Source organism: Octopus bimaculoides, chromosome 30, assembly GCF_046866305.1.
Source record: "Octopus bimaculoides isolate indiv1 chromosome 30, ASM4686630v1, whole genome shotgun sequence".
NCBI lineage: Eukaryota > Metazoa > Mollusca > Cephalopoda > Octopoda > Octopodidae > Octopus > Octopus bimaculoides.
Window position 1 is genome coordinate 3,897,026 of NC_142957.1, and position 23,570 is coordinate 3,920,595.

General features: G+C 38.1%; 1 long non-coding RNA gene across 1 annotated transcript; it reads left to right on the top strand.

Moving 5' to 3' along the window:
• Positions 1 to 6,151: 6,151 nt before the first annotated feature.
• LOC128251291 (uncharacterized) lies at positions 6,152 to 22,574 on the top strand. The gene is made up of 3 exons (XR_008267064.2): positions 6,152 to 6,319; positions 6,664 to 6,798; positions 21,886 to 22,574. It is a non-coding gene; the product is annotated as an uncharacterized LOC128251291 (long non-coding RNA).
• Positions 22,575 to 23,570: the final 996 nt, after the last annotated feature.

The window sequence follows — 23,570 nt, forward strand, 5'->3', positions numbered from 1 at the left end:
AGAGTAAAAGATGTTTTATATTACACATTCTACCAGTGTCCCAAGTTTCAAAGTGTTTCGTTAAGAAAATACTGGCGCCCCCGTTTTAAAATAGATCCCCATTTGTTTATAGCGATCGAAAACTTGTGTTTCACATTAACTCACTCCCTCCAACAAATCCACGATGCTTGTACAGTTGCACGGTTTGCCACACCTCAGGTGTTAAAGTATTCACAGGGTTAGCATTACGCATATTCACTGTCCATTACAAAATGAAAGCAAAAACATTATTACGTCGTAGTTTTATTCAACAAAATGAAAGCAAATAGTTACAACAAAGAAAGTTGTAAAATACTCCAGTAAATTTTAATAAGTTCGTATATACATACATACATACATACATACATACATACATACATACATACAGTCGCAAATCCTGCTTCCTTCATTCTTTTTTCTTTTCTCTCTCTCTGTGACTTCTATTCTAGCCTTTCTACTTACTCCCCTTCTGTCTCTCCCTCTTCTATTCTTAGCCTTTCTCCTTCCCTTTCATCCACTTCGCCTTCTCTTCTCTGTCGTTCCCTCTCCCTGCTCTCCTTCTCATCTGTTTGCTGCTGTCATGTAACCAGAAGCCAGTCTTTCTTTTTATTCCCTTATTAGACTGGTCCCTTAGCTGACCAGTCGCAAATTCTGTCTCTCCGTTCTTCATTCTTGTAAACATTTTCGAAGCGTTACCCACACTTCTCGTCTCTTTGGCCCCATGACTGTATTTTGTTCGAATATTTGTCATCGTCCATCGTGTCATTTTGCTTGTTTTGTTTCGTTTTGTTTTGTTCTTGTCCCTAATTTTACACAAGTAAACAGTCTTTTGAGGAAAGCTCTCAATCTTATTGTTAAAAGTGCGTAATTGAACAATACATTTGGTCGATAACTGATGAAGAATTATGGGCTTTCTGTTTGTTTCCCGTTCGTTTTTACATTCAGTACACGTTACGTCATTTGTTTATACATTTTTCCATTTATGTTCATATATAGATACGTGCATGTGTGTGCATGTGTGTGTGTGTGTGTGTGTGTGTGAGAGAGAGAGAGAGAGAGAGAGAGAGAGAGAGAGAGAGAGAGAGAGTGTATCTATATACCTATATCAAACTGTCTATATATCTAGCTGTTATCGCTTTTCCGTCGTAAGTCGATGTTGACGATTCTCTTCAGAAAAAATGGCTTCCCTTTCAGGCGTAGTCACTGGTCCTTGAAAATGGTCCCCACGGAAACTTGCACCGCTGTTTCAGATTGCTGGTACTTAGAGCCCTATATTTAGATCTGAAACATGTTTCTAAAAAAATCGAAGCAACATTATGCTTTAAAATGTGGTTATTTTTACGAGAAGTTTTTCGCTTGATCACTGTCTATTACAAAGTGAAAGCAAAAATATTACGATGCAGTTTATTAAACAAAATGAAAGCAAAATATTACAACGAAAGTTATGAATTGTTTTAATATAATTCAATGAATAAATTTATGTGAATCGATAGAACTGGTATGTAATTGATTTAAAACGGAGATATCCTTAAATGTCTGCGAAAATTCACGCAAAAAGACCAAATCGATAATACGTGAGGGTATGGGATAGGATTTAAGGTTAGGATTTAGGATAGATTTAGAGTTTAGTGTTAGGGGCAAGGTTACTGCACGGTTGTGGATTTAAGGATAGGATTAGGGTTAAGATCAGGATGGGGTTTTAGAGTTAAAATTTGGGCTAGGAATTAGGGTAGGTGTTAAGGTTAGGATGAAGTTTTAAGATTTAGGATGAGTGTTAGGTTTAGTGTTACAATTTTTTGAAAAAGTCAAAGTTAGGGATAGGGTTTAGGGTTAGGTTTAATAATAAGGAATAGGGTTTGAGGCATCGTTAAAGAAGATGTATTGGATGAAACAAAATACACGGGCTAAGAGTAAATGGACATGACATTGATAGTGGTCTAGAATACAGAATACAGCCTCGGTTGTAATTATGGAAAAAGGCATAAATCTGTCTGTGGCTTTCGATTGGCTAAAATTAAACCCGATTTTCAGCATTGAAATGCTAATAACATTTCATTTATTGATTTGTTTCAGAAAGAATCTCCTTTTCACACTGAGCAAACAAAACAAGATCGGTACATTAAATAAAAAAAAAGTTGGAACGAAATTTAAAGATATATATACATACACATACACACGCGCACGCACACACGCACATGTACGTGCCTGTGTGTGTGTTTGTGTGTGTGTGTGTTTGAGTGTGTGTGTGTGTGTGTGTGTGTGTATTTATATATCATTCGCAATGTCTCGAATCTTAGAAATTGGAAAAGAACCGGCACGCACCATTTGTTTATAGCGATCGAAAGCTTGTGTCGTACATTAGCTCACCTACTTCATCAAATGGATGTTGCTTTTACAGTTGAACGGTGTACCACACATCTGGTGTTAAAGTGTTCATAGAGCGAGCATTTCGTATGCTAACTGTCAATTACAAAGTGAAAGCAAAAACATTTGTACGTCGTAGTTTTATTAAAGAAAATGGATGCGATTGAAAACGAAACTTGTCAAATATTTCAATAAGTTTTAATGAATGAAGTTGTGTATGCATGCATACATACATAAATACATACATACACACACACACACACACACACACACACACACACACACACACATATATATATATATATATATATATATATATATATATATATATATATCCTGCTCTCTCTGCCATTCTCTGTACATCGGACAAACAGGGCGCCGCCTGGCCGACCGATTCGCGGAACACCTCCGAGACATCAACGTTTGCAATGACACCCCAGTGTCACGCCATTTCCGCTCCTGCTGGTCACTCCTTGCAGCAACACCTGTCCGTGTTTGGATTGTCCATGCACAGGGGCCATCCGGACTCCCGTTTGTGCCATGAACAGGAACTAATTTTCTCTCTTCGCTCCTTTGCGCCAGATGGGCTCAACTCCCCTCCCCTCTTCATCAACCCCCCTCCCTTGCCTCTCTCTCTCTCCCCCTCCCTCCTCCCACCCACCTCTCCTCCCACCCACCTCTCCTCCCACCCACCTCTCCTCCCACCCACCTCTCCTCCCACCCACCTCTCCTCCCACCCACCTCTCCTCCCACCCACCTCTCCTCCCACCCACCTCTCCTCCCACCCACCCACCTCTCCACCCACCCACCTCTCCACCCACCCCTCCTCTCCTCTCCCCCACATCTCCTCTCCCCATCTTCCCCACATCTCCTCTCCCCATCTTCCCCACATCTCCTCTCCCCCTCTCCTCTCTTCCCTCCCACCTCTCCCCCTCCTCCCAACCCACCTCTCCTCTCCACCCACCCACCCACCTCTCCTCTCCTCCTACCCCACCTCTCCTCTCCTCTCCCCCACCTGCTGTGATGGCATTGTGTTGCATGGAATAGTTTGGCGGCGGAGCTGTGATGCGAGATGGTGTGGTGTCGAATGGTGTCTTAAATTAATTGATCATCGATATCAGTTTTGTTTTTGTGATGGTGTTCTAGTTAATGATTGATTAGTCCAGTGATGGTGGTGGTGGTGGTGGTGATGGTGCATGGCGATTGATATATAAAAAAGAGAAACACACACCTGGAATGATTATAAATTCAGTTTTTTTTTAGTAAAATACATTTCATTTTAAAATTTAATACCCCACCACCACCACCACGTAGAATTTTCTATTCTTACGACCCTCTGGATTGAATCTGACAAGCTTTTTCGTACTCTTCTGATAAAACGAATCAATCAAATCACAAAGATCACGAAACATTCTGTTCGGTGTTTGTGTGCATTCTCGATCAATGGCTTCCCTCTGTTCGTCGACCGTTGCAGCTTTTGTACTATAAACGTTATGTTTTAATAACGCCCTTTACTAAATGTGTGGCGGTGCGAGGTTCAATGAACATGGAACTATTCTGCTGAACAGCTTCGTCAAATCCGACTCATTGGCAAACATCTCGTCACTGTAGGCCCTGACATCTTGCTCGAAATATACTCTTGAAAGACCTCTTTGATCGTTTCGCATGACAGATTATGACAGCGATTTCGAGCAAATGACACCAGTCACAACACCGTCAAAAAGAATGGTCCAATTAAACTTGTTGATCATACGCCGAATCATACTGCAACGTCTGGCAAACTAACATGATGTTCCTTCGTAATATGCAGATTCCGAGCTCTCCAGTAGGTGCAATAGTGGAGGTTAATTCATTCATTTAATTTAAATATAGTTTCATCTCTTTATGCAATTTTGCTGAAAGGTGTGCACCTTCTTCACAGCTTACGTAACACCACTCGCAAAACACCATTCTGTGGCCTGGGTCGCCTTTATTCAGAACTGGGAATGTCACTTCTCCTATTACAGTGCTTCAAAATGCGATGGACACTTGATTTTAATATTCTTGTCTTATGACTTGGTTTGCTGCACAGTTTTTCTTGATCTCTGGCAATACATTCCACGTATCCATTCTTGCTTTGTACGGTTCATCATGTACATAGCCTTACGGAATGTTTCTTGTACTCGTTCTGAACAGTTCCATATGCTACATAGTTCATTCTAATTCGAGTAACAGTACGTTGCGTCAATAGATTTGCTTGAAACTAACCTCTAGACAACCTTTAGACTTCCACTACATTTTCTAAACTGCTGAAACAATTTAGGATTAACTTTCTTTGTATACATTTTTAGATACGCTCTGTATATTTTTTATGTCTACCAGCGATAGCATTTATACATGCATATATATATGTGTGTGTACATATGATGGTATAAACATATCTACATATAAACACACATAAACATACATATATGTGTATCTCTCTCTCTCTCTCTCTCTCTCTCTATATATATATATATATATATATATATATATATATATATACATAGATATGTATACACACATCTATCTATCTATCTATCTATCTATCTATCTATCTATCTATCTATCTATCTATCTATATGTGTGTGTGTATTTTGATTGATGAGAGAGACGTAAGATGGAAGCTACGAGAAGTTTTATTAATCACTACAATTGTTTCGACCCATCTTGCGTCGATCCCTCACGGGGGTGGGGGTGGATGCTTGACAACTGGTTAAGGAGCATCCGTCGGTGCAGATATGTCTCATCAGTTGATAATAAGATATAGCACATTAAAATAACGACTGTTCCGCGAGGTAATTTCTCGGTTGGTTTAAAGAAAAGCAGTAAATTAAAGGATGCACCTTCATTTATAGAAAAGATCATGAATAAAAAATAACAGATGCAGAAAAGAAACGAATGCACAATACAGCACAAAACGTGTTAAATATAACCGCTAACGGATATAGATGTATAAACGCCATAACGTAGATTGTATGGCGCATATAGCATATACACTGTCGCATAGAAACATCATCGGAGATTTAAGCATATATACTTATATAATGTTTATACATGTATCTTCTGTCACTGCATTGATTTTATCCTTAATGTTTTTTTCTCGATTGCATATTTCTGTCTATTACGTTTAGACATTGTTTGCACACTGGATTTCCGTTTCTCTTCTCAGAACTCGAACACTAATAGTGAAACTTAGTGAACCGTGAAATTTGATGACTTTATATGGTATGTATGCATTTGGATATCCTTCTTGCTTATTTTGATTTTAATCACCTTATTTTGGAATTGTATGGATAATACCTTACTTACTTCCGGTGCCTAAACTTATGTACCATATTCACCTTGAATCTAAATTTCATATATATATATGTGTGTGTGTGTGTGTGTGTGTGTGTGTGTGTGTGTGTGTGTGTGTGTGTATACCTTTAGAACAGGAGTGAGAATGTGATTATTAAGCATTCTCTGGAATGAAAACACAGATAAACTCCTGAAATTCAAAAGACTATTGAACAGTGTCAACCCAAACATACAGTTCACAATGGAGTACAACCAAAAGGAGCTCCCATTCTTGGATATACTAATTTTAAAAAATAAACCTAAAAATAGAAACGGACATATTTTACAGTAATGAGTATATATGTCACTTGAATACTGAAGTTGTTTTGGGTTATTTAATTGACGTGTGCGCATGTGTATACATGTATATGTGTGTGTATTCATATATATTGCACACACTTACACACGTATACCCACACAGAGCCAGTCAGTGATTGAACTACCACGATATTGCACAAACTACTAAAAATTGCACCTAAGCAATTTTACAACATTGACACTGAACAATTCTGGAGTTGAAAAACCCACAAAGCGAACCGAAACGAATAGAAAGAGATAAAGAAATAAGAGCAAATGACAGGTAAATATTATCTATCTATCTATCTATCTATCTATCTATCTATCTATCTATCTATCTGTCTGTCTGTCTGTCTGTCTGTCTTTGTATGGGATAAAAAATTTAATGAATTTACTGGTGTATTATATTTACCCTAATAATTACTTTTTAATAAACTTTAGGTTATTGAAAGGATTAAGCAATATTAACATATTATTTTTATTTTTATACATTTTAATAACTAGCCAGATTATATTATATCATTTAAATTCTTATAATTATATTCACGTATAAACTTATTTGAAACTTAAATATAGGATTCAAATATATGGTTTATTACTATATTTTTTATTTATTTATCTTTACAGTAGAATATAGTATTTAACTCTGCGCATACCACAGCGGTGTCGTACAATTCTGGATTTGAGAATCTGAGATAAAAAAGATAAAAAATAGAAAAAGAAGAACAATAAGAACGATCGCATAGTGAAATATTCTAACAGGTAAGCACTATAAATCTTTAGATATAACAATGGGATGTTCAGATTCAGCCCTATTAACACACCTTGTGGAACTAGTTCTTCTCTCGAAAATTGAGCAACACTTTCCTAACATCTCCGGGAATCTCAACAGAGATGACGCACTTTTGGCAATTAAAAATTTATCCCGTCCGGAGATTGAACGTACTAAGAATAGTTCTTTAACTTAATTCGACAGTTACATGTTCTATTCCTTCCCGCATCGGCATTAATTTTCCGATTACTAGAGGTTAAGTCACCCTTGACCGTCAGGAGGTGACCTGACGTAATATCTACGTTAGAGTTAGTATCAGTTTTGGAGTTATAAAGTTCATTATAAAGATTTGTGTGGGTACATTTTTTAAGCCTGAGTTTAGAACTATCAATAGAAGCTATGATCGAACGTAAATTCGGAGTCGTAGAGTACGACACTTTCAGAGAGAATTTATCAAAAATACGGTAATATTTATGATATTTAGGAAAATTTTCCTTCATTATCTTAAAAACTAATTTGGACAAACATTTGACCTGAAGAGAGAAGGGCGGGGTAAACCATATAATTTCACGTTTCCTAGAAAGCTTGATCTGATTACATTCACGTTTCCTAGAATGTTTGCTTGAATATCCCCTCGTTCGCTGATAAATTCGAAATTCTAATCGATATAGCCGTTACCATACCATTGAGGGTTGATCTAGGATTATTAGAAAGAATGTTTTGGTACTGTAAGGGTTTGGTTTGGTTTTCTATATGGATGGTGGAAATTAGTGTTAAGATTAAGATAGGCTCTTTATAAAAATATTATATGTAGTATTATGTGTGTGTGTGTGTCTGTATGTATATACATATATCAAACTATCTATATACATAACTGTCATTGCTTGTCCGTCGTAAGTCGATGTTGACGGTTCTTTTCAGAAAAAAAGGCTTCCCAATCAGGCGTAGTCACTGGTCCTTGAAAATGGTCCCCACGGAAACTTGTACCACTGTGTCAGACCGCTGATACTTAGAGCCCTGTGTACAGATCTGTATCATGTTTCTAAAAAAATCTTAGCAACATGTTACAGATATTTAAAGTTAGGCTATTTTTACGAGAAGTTTTCCGCTTGATTACTCTGTTACAAAGTGAAAGCAAAAAAACATTACGAACCAGGTTTATGAAACAAATTGAAAGTAAAACATTACAAGGAAATTTATAAATTGTTTAAATATGTTTTAATGAATAAATTTATATGAAACTGGGAAAGAGGCATGAAGTTGTTTTAAAAAAGAAAAATCTTCCACAAAAATATTTGCGAAAAATTACGCAAAACGTGTGTGTGTGTGTGTGTGTGTGTGTGTGTGTGTGTGTGTGTGTGTGTGTGTGTGTGTGTGTGTGTGTGTGTGTGTGTGTGTATTTATATATCAGTGGCTGTGTCTCGAATCTGAGAAATCGGAGAACGTCTGTGTGCTGCAATTCATTGTTGAACAACATGCACACACCATTTGTGGATCTATTTTAAAACGGGGGCGCCAGTTTTCATTTATGTTTTATGTAGTGTTTTTGGTACGGAAAGACTTTCAAACTTCATATACTTATCTATTTTGTGTTATAGAACAGAAAAAAAATTTTGTATTCGAATTTATTTCATGTAAAAAATTGTCTTATTTCGATAATTTCTACTAATCACTGACGTCTATTCAGTTGAAAACAGTTAGCGCTGTAACGGTGTATATCGTATTAATCCCCTAACTCTAACCCTAACCCTAACCCTAACTAGACTGTTAACCATAACCGTAACCCTAACCCTAACCCTAAAACTAACCCTAACTCTAGAATCCGAACTCTAAAATTGTTACACACATAGATACGCACAGCGTAATTTATTATATAAACAATATATGCGTATAAATTACGATTAAACCGGATGAAATATGTCACAGGGAATAACATTTTTATTACCGCCCAGCAGTAACTCTTATTCAACTGAATAGACGTCAGTTATTGGTTGAAATTACAGAAATACGACAACTTTAACATGGAATAACTTGCGAATTCCTTTTTTTTTTTTGTTAAGAAGACTAAGAGTAAAAGATGTTTTATATTACACATTCTACCAGTGTCCCAAGTTTCAAAGTGTTTCGTTAAGAAAATACTGGCGCCCCCGTTTTAAAATAGATCCCCATTTGTTTATAGCGATCGAAAACTTGTGTTTCACATTAACTCACTCCCTCCAACAAATCCACGATGCTTGTACAGTTGCACGGTTTGCCACACCTCAGGTGTTAAAGTATTCACAGGGTTAGCATTACGCATATTCACTGTCCATTACAAAATGAAAGCAAAAACATTATTACGTCGTAGTTTTATTCAACAAAATGAAAGCAAATAGTTACAACAAAGAAAGTTGTAAAATACTCCAGTAAATTTTAATAAGTTCGTATATACATACATACATACATACATACATACATACATACATACATACATACAGTCGCAAATCCTGCTTCCTTCATTCTTTTTTCTTTTCTCTCTCTCTGTGACTTCTATTCTAGCCTTTCTACTTACTCCCCTTCTGTCTCTCCCTCTTCTATTCTTAGCCTTTCTCCTTCCCTTTCATCCACTTCGCCTTCTCTTCTCTGTCGTTCCCTCTCCCTGCTCTCCTTCTCATCTGTTTGCTGCTGTCATGTAACCAGAAGCCAGTCTTTCTTTTTATTCCCTTATTAGACTGGTCCCTTAGCTGACCAGTCGCAAATTCTGTCTCTCCGTTCTTCATTCTTGTAAACATTTTCGAAGCGTTACCCACACTTCTCGTCTCTTTGGCCCCATGACTGTATTTTGTTCGAATATTTGTCATCGTCCATCGTGTCATTTTGCTTGTTTTGTTTCGTTTTGTTTTGTTCTTGTCCCTAATTTTACACAAGTAAACAGTCTTTTGAGGAAAGCTCTCAATCTTATTGTTAAAAGTGCGTAATTGAACAATACATTTGGTCGATAACTGATGAAGAATTATGGGCTTTCTGTTTGTTTCCCGTTCGTTTTTACATTCAGTACACGTTACGTCATTTGTTTATACATTTTTCCATTTATGTTCATATATAGATACGTGCATGTGTGTGCATGTGTGTGTGTGTGTGTGTGTGTGTGTGTGAGAGAGAGAGAGAGAGAGAGAGAGAGAGAGAGAGAGAGTGTATCTATATACCTATATCAAACTGTCTATATATCTAGCTGTTATCGCTTTTCCGTCGTAAGTCGATGTTGACGATTCTCTTCAGAAAAAATGGCTTCCCTTTCAGGCGTAGTCACTGGTCCTTGAAAATGGTCCCCACGGAAACTTGCACCGCTGTTTCAGATTGCTGGTACTTAGAGCCCTATATTTAGATCTGAAACATGTTTCTAAAAAAATCGAAGCAACATTATGCTTTAAAATGTGGTTATTTTTACGAGAAGTTTTTCGCTTGATCACTGTCTATTACAAAGTGAAAGCAAAAATATTACGATGCAGTTTATTAAACAAAATGAAAGCAAAATATTACAACGAAAGTTATGAATTGTTTTAATATAATTCAATGAATAAATTTATGTGAATCGATAGAACTGGTATGTAATTGATTTAAAACGGAGATATCCTTAAATGTCTGCGAAAATTCACGCAAAAAGACCAAATCGATAATACGTGAGGGTATGGGATAGGATTTAAGGTTAGGATTTAGGATAGATTTAGAGTTTAGTGTTAGGGGCAAGGTTACTGCACGGTTGTGGATTTAAGGATAGGATTAGGGTTAAGATCAGGATGGGGTTTTAGAGTTAAAATTTGGGCTAGGAATTAGGGTAGGTGTTAAGGTTAGGATGAAGTTTTAAGATTTAGGATGAGTGTTAGGTTTAGTGTTACAATTTTTTGAAAAAGTCAAAGTTAGGGATAGGGTTTAGGGTTAGGTTTAATAATAAGGAATAGGGTTTGAGGCATCGTTAAAGAAGATGTATTGGATGAAACAAAATACACGGGCTAAGAGTAAATGGACATGACATTGATAGTGGTCTAGAATACAGAATACAGCCTCGGTTGTAATTATGGAAAAAGGCATAAATCTGTCTGTGGCTTTCGATTGGCTAAAATTAAACCCGATTTTCAGCATTGAAATGCTAATAACATTTCATTTATTGATTTGTTTCAGAAAGAATCTCCTTTTCACACTGAGCAAACAAAACAAGATCGGTACATTAAATAAAAAAAAAGTTGGAACGAAATTTAAAGATATATATACATACACATACACACGCGCACGCACACACGCACATGTACGTGCCTGTGTGTGTGTTTGTGTGTGTGTGTGTTTGAGTGTGTGTGTGTGTGTGTGTGTGTGTATTTATATATCATTCGCAATGTCTCGAATCTTAGAAATTGGAAAAGAACCGGCACGCACCATTTGTTTATAGCGATCGAAAGCTTGTGTCGTACATTAGCTCACCTACTTCATCAAATGGATGTTGCTTTTACAGTTGAACGGTGTACCACACATCTGGTGTTAAAGTGTTCATAGAGCGAGCATTTCGTATGCTAACTGTCAATTACAAAGTGAAAGCAAAAACATTTGTACGTCGTAGTTTTATTAAAGAAAATGGATGCGATTGAAAACGAAACTTGTCAAATATTTCAATAAGTTTTAATGAATGAAGTTGTGTATGCATGCATACATACATAAATACATACATACACACACACACACACACACACACACACACACACACACACACACATATATATATATATATATATATATATATATATATATATATATATATCCTGCTCTCTCTGCCATTCTCTGTACATCGGACAAACAGGGCGCCGCCTGGCCGACCGATTCGCGGAACACCTCCGAGACATCAACGTTTGCAATGACACCCCAGTGTCACGCCATTTCCGCTCCTGCTGGTCACTCCTTGCAGCAACACCTGTCCGTGTTTGGATTGTCCATGCACAGGGGCCATCCGGACTCCCGTTTGTGCCATGAACAGGAACTAATTTTCTCTCTTCGCTCCTTTGCGCCAGATGGGCTCAACTCCCCTCCCCTCTTCATCAACCCCCCTCCCTTGCCTCTCTCTCTCTCCCCCTCCCTCCTCCCACCCACCTCTCCTCCCACCCACCTCTCCTCCCACCCACCTCTCCTCCCACCCACCTCTCCTCCCACCCACCTCTCCTCCCACCCACCTCTCCTCCCACCCACCTCTCCTCCCACCCACCTCTCCTCCCACCCACCCACCTCTCCACCCACCCACCTCTCCACCCACCCCTCCTCTCCTCTCCCCCACATCTCCTCTCCCCATCTTCCCCACATCTCCTCTCCCCCTCTCCTCTCTTCCCTCCCACCTCTCCCCCTCCTCCCAACCCACCTCTCCTCTCCGCCCACCCACCCACCTCTCCTCTCCTCCTACCCCACCTCTCCTCTCCTCTCCCCCACCTCTCCTCTCCTCTCCCCCACCTCTCCTCTCCTCTCCCCCACCTCTCCTCTCCTCTCCCCCACCTCTCCTCTCCTCTCCCCCACCTCTCCTCTCCCCCACCTCTCCTCTCCCCCACCTCTCCTCTCCCCCACCTCTCCTCTCCCCCACCTCTCCTCTCCCCCACCTCTCCTCTCCCCCACATTTCCTCTCCCCCACATCTCCTCTCCCCCACATCTCCTCCCACCCACCTCTCCCCTCCTCCCACCCACCTCTCCCCTCCTCCCAACCCACCTCTCCTCTCCTCCCACCCACCTCTCCTCCCACCCACCTCTCCCCTCCCGCTCCGACTCCTATTTCTCTGTACTTCTCTTCACTCCCACTTCTCTTCACTCCTACTTCTCTTCACTCCTACTTCTCTTCACTCCTACTCTTTCTCTCTTCTCTCTTACTCTCTTCCTCTCTTTCTCCCTCCTCCCATACCCACCTTCCCCCTCTTATATCCACCTTCCCCTTCCCCCTTAATCGTCACCCCTCCCCTTTCATCGTCAACCCTCCCTTATAAGCTCATCCCACCCCAACACACTCCTACTCTACCTTCCCACCCCACCCCATCCAATTCCTTACACCCACCCACATACCCCTACTTCTACCCCCACCCTCAGCCTAACCCACACTCCACCCATGCTTTCCCCACTCTCGCCTCCCCCGCCTTCGCCTTCCCCACCTCCCAACACCCTCATATCACACCACACATCACTTCACAACACACCACGCACACACAACAACTGACCAACTCCTTTCTCCTCTCCCCATTTTTCACACATACATACGTCAAGATCACCAGCATTCTCTCTCTCTCTCTCTCACACACACACACACACACATAGCTCCTCGGATTTGGGTCACCGTTTCTTTCCTCTTTTGTTATCTTCCCCTTTTTCTTAGCTCTCCTGCGCGAACTTCCTGTCCGGCAACTTCCTGTCCAGCAGTCGCCATGATTTATCGCTGACAAAACATTCAATTTTTTTCCTCCGTGTTTTTCTCCTTGTTTTCTCCGTATTCTTTCTGTTGAAGAGCGTAGCTTGAAACGTTAAAGACTTTCTCTATTCCCGAGCGTCAAACTAATACATCCTTTTGTTGTTTACACCACCTGTCCTCGTCTGTTGTTGTTGTTTTTCGTAAATTCTCCCATATATGTATGTATTTATACATAAATATGTATACATGTATATATATATATATATATATATATATATATATATATATATATATCAATAATATATATATATATATATATATATATATATATATATATATTAGAGTTCTATATATACATATGCTACTGCTCACGTAGAACTCTAAAATTTGGTACAGTCCTTGTATCTCTCTGTGTTTATGCGTTTGCCCACGGTGTTACCATCGTGAACGCTGTCGTTGTTATTGCCATCGTCGTCACCACCGCTGCTTTTGTCGTTGTTGGTTGTGTTGTTGATATTTTTGCGAGCGTCTGTGAACTTATTGAATGTGTGTATATGTGTTTGCATCTTGTGTTGTTTGTATCCATGCCCTTTATATATATATATACTAGCAGTATAATCCGACCTTGTCCGGGTGTGACTTATTACGCCATCTACGATGAGTTTTGCTAGGTGAAAATCAACTAAAAAAGAAAGCCTTACAACGAAAAAACCCTTATGATGTAAATATGGTCATAATTCAAAAGACGATGAAATTAATAGGGAAAGTCTGAAGGTTGTTTTGCGTAAAATTATTAAGCGTACGTAAATTTCATCCGTCTAATTGGCTATACAAATGCTTGTGCAAAACAACTTTTTGCGCTGCCCTGATTATACATGGCAGGGTAATTCCTTTTAGCAGGAGCTAGGACGGCAATTTGTAATGAAGCAATTGCTGGTGATCTGTTGCTACACAGTTTTGCCAGAATTCTATCAGATTGGGCAGAAGATGTTGATGCACCATTTTGCATTATGTTCAAAGTAGCTTCTGGAATGTGGTGAATTGCTGCAGTCTGTTGCTGTCATTTTAAACCGGTTGCTTTATTTCCCCAGCAAACTCTCTTGTTTGGAGGCATAATCTATGTATGTATTAAACAGAACAATAAAAGTTATAATAGATGGCAGGGTCGGTACTTTTTATATATCTGTAATTTTTCAGATTAACACCCGCACAATTACCCAACCCTAATCCTAACATTAACCCTAACATTAACCCTAAACCCTAACCCTGACCCTAAAACCGTAACTGTAACACTAATCCTAACCGTAACCGTAACCCTAAACCCTAACCCTGACCCTAAAACCCTAACCCTAACACCCTAGTGAAAATCGTGGTATATTTACAAAACATTGACGAACATGAGTTATATTTTATTGAATGATTGTGTACTTGCACGTGTATGTGTTTGAGAGAGCGAGAGAGGAAGACGTAGAGAGAGGATGAGAAAGGAATAGAGGTAGTTAAAAGTTTTCTTATGACGGCTTCTCTTCACTGCCTATTACTTCATTAGAAATCTATGGATGCACTTACGCACATAATAGAGAAAAATGAAACAAATATGGACGACTTGCTCCGAAACACCACCGAGTGGGGAATACTTCTCAAAATTAACCTGTAGTTGTTTCCTTCAAAATTCCTACATGCCCGAAATGTTCATACATCAAGGTATATTTGTAGAAAATTTCACGAAAAAATATTCATTTTCCTGGAAGTTAAGAGGAATTTAAGTGGAATTTCCGAAAATTGTCTCCCACCCCCTCCCAAAACACTTTCACCGAAAAATCTTATATATTCGGAATCTACATAATGAATAATATATGCATAGAAAATTTCATAAACAAATATTCATTTTTCTGAAAGTTATAACCTTCCAAAGTCGGTGGGTACAACTCTGTAGTTATGCCACATTGACGAACGTTAATGATTGTGTTTACTTGCACGTGTATGCGTTTGAGAGAGCGAGAGAGGAAGAGGGGGAGATAGAGAACGGGAGCAATGTGTATGTTGTTGTCACAGATTACGTATGTGTGGTTGTGTGTGTTTTTACGTATCAATGTTATGAAAAATAAGTAAAGAATACTGAGAAGAAAGTTTAATCTATGACGTTGTATGTATCACTTTCTCTCTCTGTTGAGCGCGTGTGTAGAAAGGAAGATAAAAAAGTTGCTAGAAACAACAGCCAAATCTCCCTTAAATCACACAAAGTAAACAGAATTTAAAAAATCTAATTACTGCACTGGAAAGTTCACATCGAGAAAATTCCATTGATGTAAAAATTTTACGAAAAAGTGGAAAATATGGATTTCTATAAACTTTTAAAAAGGCTTCACACAGACACACAATTTCAGATTTATATATTAAGATATATATATATATTCATTTATTCTTTTTTAACTATCTTTGTTTCTTATGTTTATCGTGGGTATGCGACAAATATATTTTTTCTTCTTTTTCTTTGTTTTTTCTTTATATTTATCTATCTTTGTTCCTTAAATGTATCGCAGGTTTGTGCATATATGTCTATTGTGTGTGTATTACCCTGTTTGTATCTGTGTTTTATTTACTATTATTATGTTTTTTCTCTCTCTTCTCCTCCTTTCTGTCTTTAGTTATGTGATGTGGTATGGTGGTGGGTGTTATTGTTCCATTCGTGTCTTCCATTGAGGCTCGGTCTATCTACTGTAATGTGTGTAGCTTCTGTGATTTGTCTAAGTGTCGTGTCATTTGTTTGCGACGATAATACTTTAACCTCTATGCTACTAATCAAGCCTCCATGTTCTGTCTGAGCATGTTGGTAGAACACTGACGAGCCTTTCTCTTCTTTGAGCTCTCGCCAGTGTACACCTGTACTCTCTCCTATTTTGCGTGCAGTCTCTTCAATGTAGGTATCATGTTTCTGCACTGTCCCTCAGTACAATTGTAGAGACCACTGGACTTAGACTTGCCCCATTGAGGCCTATAGTTAGAGTTCTGGGAAATATCTCTGTAAGTACACTTTCTTAAGCACCCTACGGTAATGTTTTGTATACATTTTAACTTGAGTTTACTCGTTAGCATAGGTACTGCCCTTTGATAATCATGTTAGTAAGTTTCCTTGTATTATTTTTTGATAACTTCTTTTCATAAATTATAAAACAACTTGCTCCCCTCCATTTAAATTGAAACTACCCGTAAAATAAATTTCATTATTGCATAGACCATTACTACTTTACTCTTTTACCTACGGACCTTGTAACCCCAAGATGGTAGATTATATGCTTTTAAGATATTGGGCTTCTTGACTTCTTTTCTAGGCCATGTTTTCTTTCCTATTCCTTCTTCCCTTTGTTCATATTGGATGCTCTTGATATTTACTCTGATGAAGCTCCGTACCTTAATTCGAATGTCTTATGAAGATGAAGAATTTTATTTTCGCAATTATTTATAGACAGTGTTTGCTAGTAGATGCGGAAAAGGCGGTAAGATATGTTACGCCACCTATATGTTATCTCATGCTTTGTGTTAAAAAGGACGGTAGAAATGTGGTCCAATCGATGTGCTTGTTGATCGGAGGTTTTCTCCATTTTTTGAATATTTATACCATACACATAAACACACACATATATACATATGTGTATGTATATATATATATATATATATATATATATATATATATATATTTATATTTATCTATGTGTATATATATGTATATATATAATACGAGGGGTTTAGTTCACTGGTCATCTAAAGGAAAAGGTACACTGAGTAAGTATCATAATTGGTCGTCCCTGGAGCTAGAGATACATAGTAGTCTTCAGGCTTAGCTGTGAACTTGGAACATCTAATGTAGTATAATATAAAATAATATAATATATTATAATATAATATAATGTAATGTAATGTATATATATATATATATATATATATATATATATATATATATATATATATATATATATATATATATATATATATATAATGGTAAATTCCTAAGATTGTCTGTCTGCACTCGTGCCCTTTTATTAAGATGATGAAGCTTACAACTATAAAAGGATCAGAGAAAAGGAGGGGCATCAGCTGAACAAATAAAGACGTCTGAATAAAAAAAGAGAGCAATTAAGACATGAAACTGAAGGACAGAAATAACGTAGATTCGAAAGACAACAAATCCGACGTTTCAACGACAATTATGATTAAGGAACTCAAAGAGTAGAGCGAAATCAAACGAGGCATCAACACATGCGTTTAAAAGAATGTTATTATCAAAGGACTGAAATACTAGAGCAAGATAGAGTGAGACAATAGCAAGTTCGTTTGAATGATAATGCAGAACAGAGATGGCTTACATTAGAAGCTCAACGACTTTGAAACCAATACCGACGACTCCACAACCATCAAGATATTGCTGCCTCTCTTTGAGAAATGAATTAAATATTCCCCCATTTTAGAGCTTTCCAATTTTCAGGAGAAACTGCCAACTTTTGCTATGTGAATGGCAAAGTCAAATTAATGCCGTTACCTGAACTTACCACCAGAAACGAGGGAATTGTGTGAAGGTCAGACAGATGTAAGGAAAGAATTTCGAGAAATATATCAGGTAAAACAATAGCATTTTCCAAATGACATCTCCTAATTGCAAAGTGCGTAGGCAACCTCAACATTACAATCCCTCGATCAAAAATTCATGGACAAATTTACCATTTCCTGGGTCCACTAATTCCAGATGCCGATGAGCAAGCCAAATTTGTTCGACTATACTTCTTGAATCCACAAGATTCAGGCCAATAGAGGATGTGAATTTTGAACAAAGAAGCAGGGCTAGAAAGAAGAATCGTAGAACGAATTTAAACAGAGAATTCCATATATTACTTCGTTCAAAATGGCAAAGGAAATATTCAGACATGTCAGAAACCACACTTATTATTCATTAGAGAAGAAGGCCCCCCGGAGAGCAGAAACGGCAATGGAATGCATCAACTGTAAATGAAAGCGCTGTTTTTTTAACCAATACAAATCAAAATGCATTGTCAGGACATATCGTCTTGAAGGAAAGAAGAGGTGAATTAACCATAATTTCCGAAACTCATCGTTCGTATGACCCATTGCAGTACGTTTTCTTCTTCCTGAAGGTAACAATGAGTGGAACATCAACTTGAATATAACAAACAATAAGCGACTGACAATCAAGAAATATTATGCCTATATAATAATGAATAACATATTCCATAAATGACAATGATGATTATTATGACTTTGGAAAAAAGATCTTACTTCCCTCGATATCTACTGGGGACCCAAGATATATGGCTGAAAAGGAGATAGATGCCATGGAAATTTTGAGGAGACACGGAGCACTATCTCAGCTCATTGTAATTCCAAATGACCAGAAATTACTCAAAACCTTTTTCTTGGACAGATGGCACTTGACAGACCTGAGTTGATTGCAAGAGGTTTCCAGCTGAAGAGACACGTGTTCATGGACTTGATTTTCAAGAGAAAACTCTGGGGTGAAGTCAAAGCACATGCTCATACCATTGAACATTAAAAACGTGAATTGACGCACTTGCATGCCCCTTTTTTTGTTGCTAAACAAGCCCCAGCAACAGATAAAAAAAACTGCATGATTTAGTCGTTGCTAATATGATTCATGGTCCCTATTGTAATACAGATTCTCCTTGGTGGAAGAATGGATCATGCTCCAAGAAATTTTCCAAAGAATACTTGAAAACTTAAGGCTGTGGCGAAGATTTTTATCCTCTTTATAGACGAAGATAATTTCCAATGGGAAGAGTTGAATCTCATAAGAATGGAAAAAAAAACAACCAACAAAACATGGATTGTACCTTATAATGAAACTCTTTTAAGAGCTTTCAAATTCCATTGCAACGTTGAAATCGTTGCCTCACTGATATCAGTTAACTACGTCGTCACGTACACTCTGAAAGGAAATGACGAAGCTGCTGTTCAAATAAATTATGGGTATGTATATTAGACCATTCAATGCAGTTGATCCATTTTAGGATTTTCAATTCATGAAGGACTACCTGTAATAGTGACACTGCAAATTAATTCACCAGATGAACAAAGAATATTGCTCAGAAATAGGGGTATGGTGTCAATTAACGACATATTAGAACAACATTGACAGAATTGTTTTCAAAAATATTACTTCATGTTGAAGTAGCCATATACTTCATTTAAAACAATAGTAACAAAGAATGGCAAAGAAGAAAACTAGGAAAAAAGTTGAAGACCATTTGAACATTTGCAAAGAAGAAGAACTTGGTCGTGTTTATGCTGTTGAATCAATACCATGCACGATGCACGAACAACATGGCTTTCTAAAGAAATAAGGGGCCTATTCATCGTGGTCCTCACATATGGAGATTTGTCAGATCCATTAGCTCTTTGGGAAAAATTCACAGATTCCATGGCAGATGACTTGAAAGTAGAACAGCAACAGGGCGACGATCTTTGCCTATTATTTCAACAAAGGCATTATGAAGGATAACTGAAGTATGTACAAGAAAAACAGAAATATTTAAAAAATAACTGAAAGATTTCAATTGACCACTTCCTCGCACAGACACATACGCACATACAAGCACACACGCGCACGCACGCACACACACACACACACACACATTCTACTATACTAATGCGAGTGTATGTAGTTATGTATATGTGTGTAGCTCCGAAAGGCCCTGAAACCGCCCGTCTCCAAGGAAAAAGAAAATTTGTATATCATCCGTAAATATTAAGAAAAAGTATATAATTTGTTTCGAGAAATTACTATTTTAATCACACACACAGACACACAAACACACACGCGTATACACACACACGTGTACGCACACACACGTGTACACACACACACGTGTACACACACAGGGCGCTTCAGATGATTCTAAGTAGGGGTTAAAAATATAAATTGCAAAATTTTCGTTGTTGCTGAAATCCCAGCAATGGACCACCGCATGATGATTCCATAAAATGTGTTTATAGGGAGGAAATATTAAAACTCATCAATACAACTCAGCATGACGAAGAAACGAGAAAGGTTCCAGGTGTTCGTGCGATGTACTAAATCTGCCTTGAGTCACATCTTTTCGACAGAAAATTATTTCAAAATTATATGCAGAAACAAATTATAGATTCAGACTCACCGTATTTTAAAATTGAACTGTGATTAAATGTATTTCGATAAACAAGAAAAAATTTAGGATTTATGGACGGGCGGGATTAATGAAAAGATTAAAAAGTTTCACTATTATTTTTAAATTACATTTCATGTTCTGCTTAAAGGAAGTGAGGTTTGTAATGGTAATCGTCGATTTTCAAATTATTATTATTATTATTATTATTATTATTATTATTATTATTATTACTACTACTACTACTACTACTACTACTACTACTACTACTATTGTTGCCTAAACAGCGTTCCCCATTGTTTTCAAGTAGTGCAAAATAACCAAATAACCTAGAGAAAAGAATCGGCCCAGAATGGAAGAGACGGGGAATTCATAAATTTATTATAAACGTTTTTTATAAAAAGATTCTCTCCATCATTGAAAAAATTGAAAAAATCCGTCACAATGGAGAAATCCAACTTATGTGGGTATGCTCTTCCGAAAGTCCGCAAAGGCTTTTTAACGTGAAACTTAACCCGCAACAACGGGATACTCAGTACAACTATATGTATGTATGTATGTATGTATGTATGTATGTATGTATGTATGTATGCATGTATGTTATCAATCAGTTTCATTTCTGTATTTCTTGTCCATAGAGAAAGAGCCGGACTCTAACATAGATTCAAGGCTCCTTCATTGGAACTTTTATCAACATCATCTTGGTATTTGTGCATATGTGTGTGTGTGCAGTATTTGGTGTTAGTGTATGCGCAGATTTGTATGTTTGTTTTATGGATGCGTTTTTATGTCTAAATGCATGCATATGTATTTATGTGCTAAATTTTTGGAAAGTTTTACATATCTTTACAGTTCCATTGATGGCTTGAATCTGTAGTCTTCTAATCAGCCTTTTTCTTTCAGGTTTTGAGAACCCTAATTTTTCCAGGTTTTTGTTGAGGCAGTTCGTTACATATCCCAATGCCCCAACAATCACGAGTATGAATCTGAACTTGTATGTATGTATGCGTGTATGTATGTATGTGTGTATGTATGTATGTATGTATGCATGTATGTATGCATTGTACATGTGTGTGGGTTTGTATATGTATGTATTTGTATACATGTATGTATATGTGCGTATGTATATATATATATATGTGCGTATGCATGTATGTATATATGTATACATATGTATGTATGTATGTATTGCAATGTTATTATCAGTCCGAATATGCTTGATGCATGTTCGAACTGGGGAACAAGCTACTCACTGTGCTTCCACTTTAATAAGCTAATCATAGGACGATTTTTGATAAAAGTCTACTTAAGATGGATGCTTCCGCGACAGTTCTGAGTTATAAGTTTTTGGCATAGGCTATCTTAGACTACACTAACTACTTTGTCCTGCTCGTCATTGAAAAACTGAAGTGTGCCTTGAAGGATATTCCAGTATCTTTTTTTAGAGACTCCATTAGTGGCTTGATGTACTTACTTATTTCTGTTTTGTTACAATTTTTCTACAGGTGGCGCTCAGCGACATTCATTGAAGAATCTTTAACTGAAAATATTTACATGGACAGCATCGAACTGGGTGGATATGGCGCTAGTAGTGGAGAAAGAGAGAGAGGTGGTAGAGGACAATATGACAATGGTGGTAGTGGTGGTGGAGGTAAAATATGGGAAGGAATTGGTGTGTTGTGGTTAATGGTAGTAGAATCAAATCATCTTATATTTCAGGATTTGCCAATTGTATGGCGGAGACGTATTGGTGAGGGAACAGAAGGAAGAGTTACTATACGGGGAGGAATGTTTGCTAGTGTACAGGTAGGGAGTGGTCGGGTAGGAGGATTCTTAATGAGGTCGATATGGAAACCAGACTATTGTTCGACGGTTTTACCGATTGCATGGCACAGCCATATTGGTGAGGGAATAGAAGGAAGAATAATTGAACTGGAAGATGAAGTATGCGAAGCGGTTTGTATGCCACGGTGTACTCGAGATAATTTGCGGCACCTGTCTATTGCATGCAGGTGGGATATCCAAGGTGGATTAGAGGTAAGGGTTTTTGGGACGAACAGGATTAGGAGGGGGTGGTTTTATAGTGTGGATGAAATTGTAGAGGAAAGGAATGGCAATAGAATGGGAGGAGCTGCTAGGGTAGAGGGAAGAGATTCTATTGTATCGGGAGGTGGTTGTAGTGTAGAGGGAGGAGGTGATAATGTAGAGGGAGGGGATGGTAGGGTAGAGGGAGGGGAAGGAGGGGTGGGTGGTAGGCTAGAGATAAGGAATGGTAATGTAGATGGAGGGCATGAAAAAGTAAAGAAACGGGGTAGTAATGTAGAGGGCGAGGAAGGTAGGGATGAGGAAAGGGAAAGTTGGGTAGAAGAAGGGGATGGTAGTGTGGGTGGTGGTCACGGTATGGCAAAGAGAAGAGAAACTAGGGAAGAAGGAGGGATTTGTAGTGTGGATAGAGGGCAAGGTAAAGTAGAGGGAAAAGATGGTATTTTTCGATGGTTTGGTAGTGTTGTTAGTGGACTTAGACGGGCTGCTAGTGCTTCAATTGAATTGGCTGGCAATGGATTGAGAAATGCTGCTAATGGACTTGGATGGGCTGCTAATGGTTCAATGGAATTGGCTGACAATGGAGTGAGAAATGCTGCTAATGGACTTGGATGGGTGGCTAGTTCTGCAATGGAATTGTCTGGTGAGGGATTAAAAAAAGTTGCTAATGGACTTGGATGGGCTGCTAATGGTTCAATGGAATTGGCTGACAATGGAGTGAGAAATGCTGCTAATGGACTTGGATGGGTGGCTAGTTCTGCAATGGAATTGTCTGGTGAGGGATTAAAAAAAGTTGCTAATGGTCTTGGATGGGCTGCTAATGGTTCAATGAAATTGGCTGGTAATAGAGTGAGAAATGTTGCTAATGGACTTGGATGGGTGGCTAGTTCTGCAATGGAATTGTCTGGTGAGGGATTAAAAAAAGTTGCTAATGGACTTGGATGGGCTGCTAATGGTTCAATGGAATTGGCTGGTAATGGAGTGAGAAATGTTGCTAATGGACTTGGATGGGTGGCTAGTTCTGCAATGGAATTGTCTGGTGAGGGATTAAAAAAAGTTGCTAATGGACTTGGATGGGCTGCTAATGGTTCAATGAAATTGGCTGGTAATGGAGTGAGAAATGTTGCTAATGGACTTGGATGGGTGG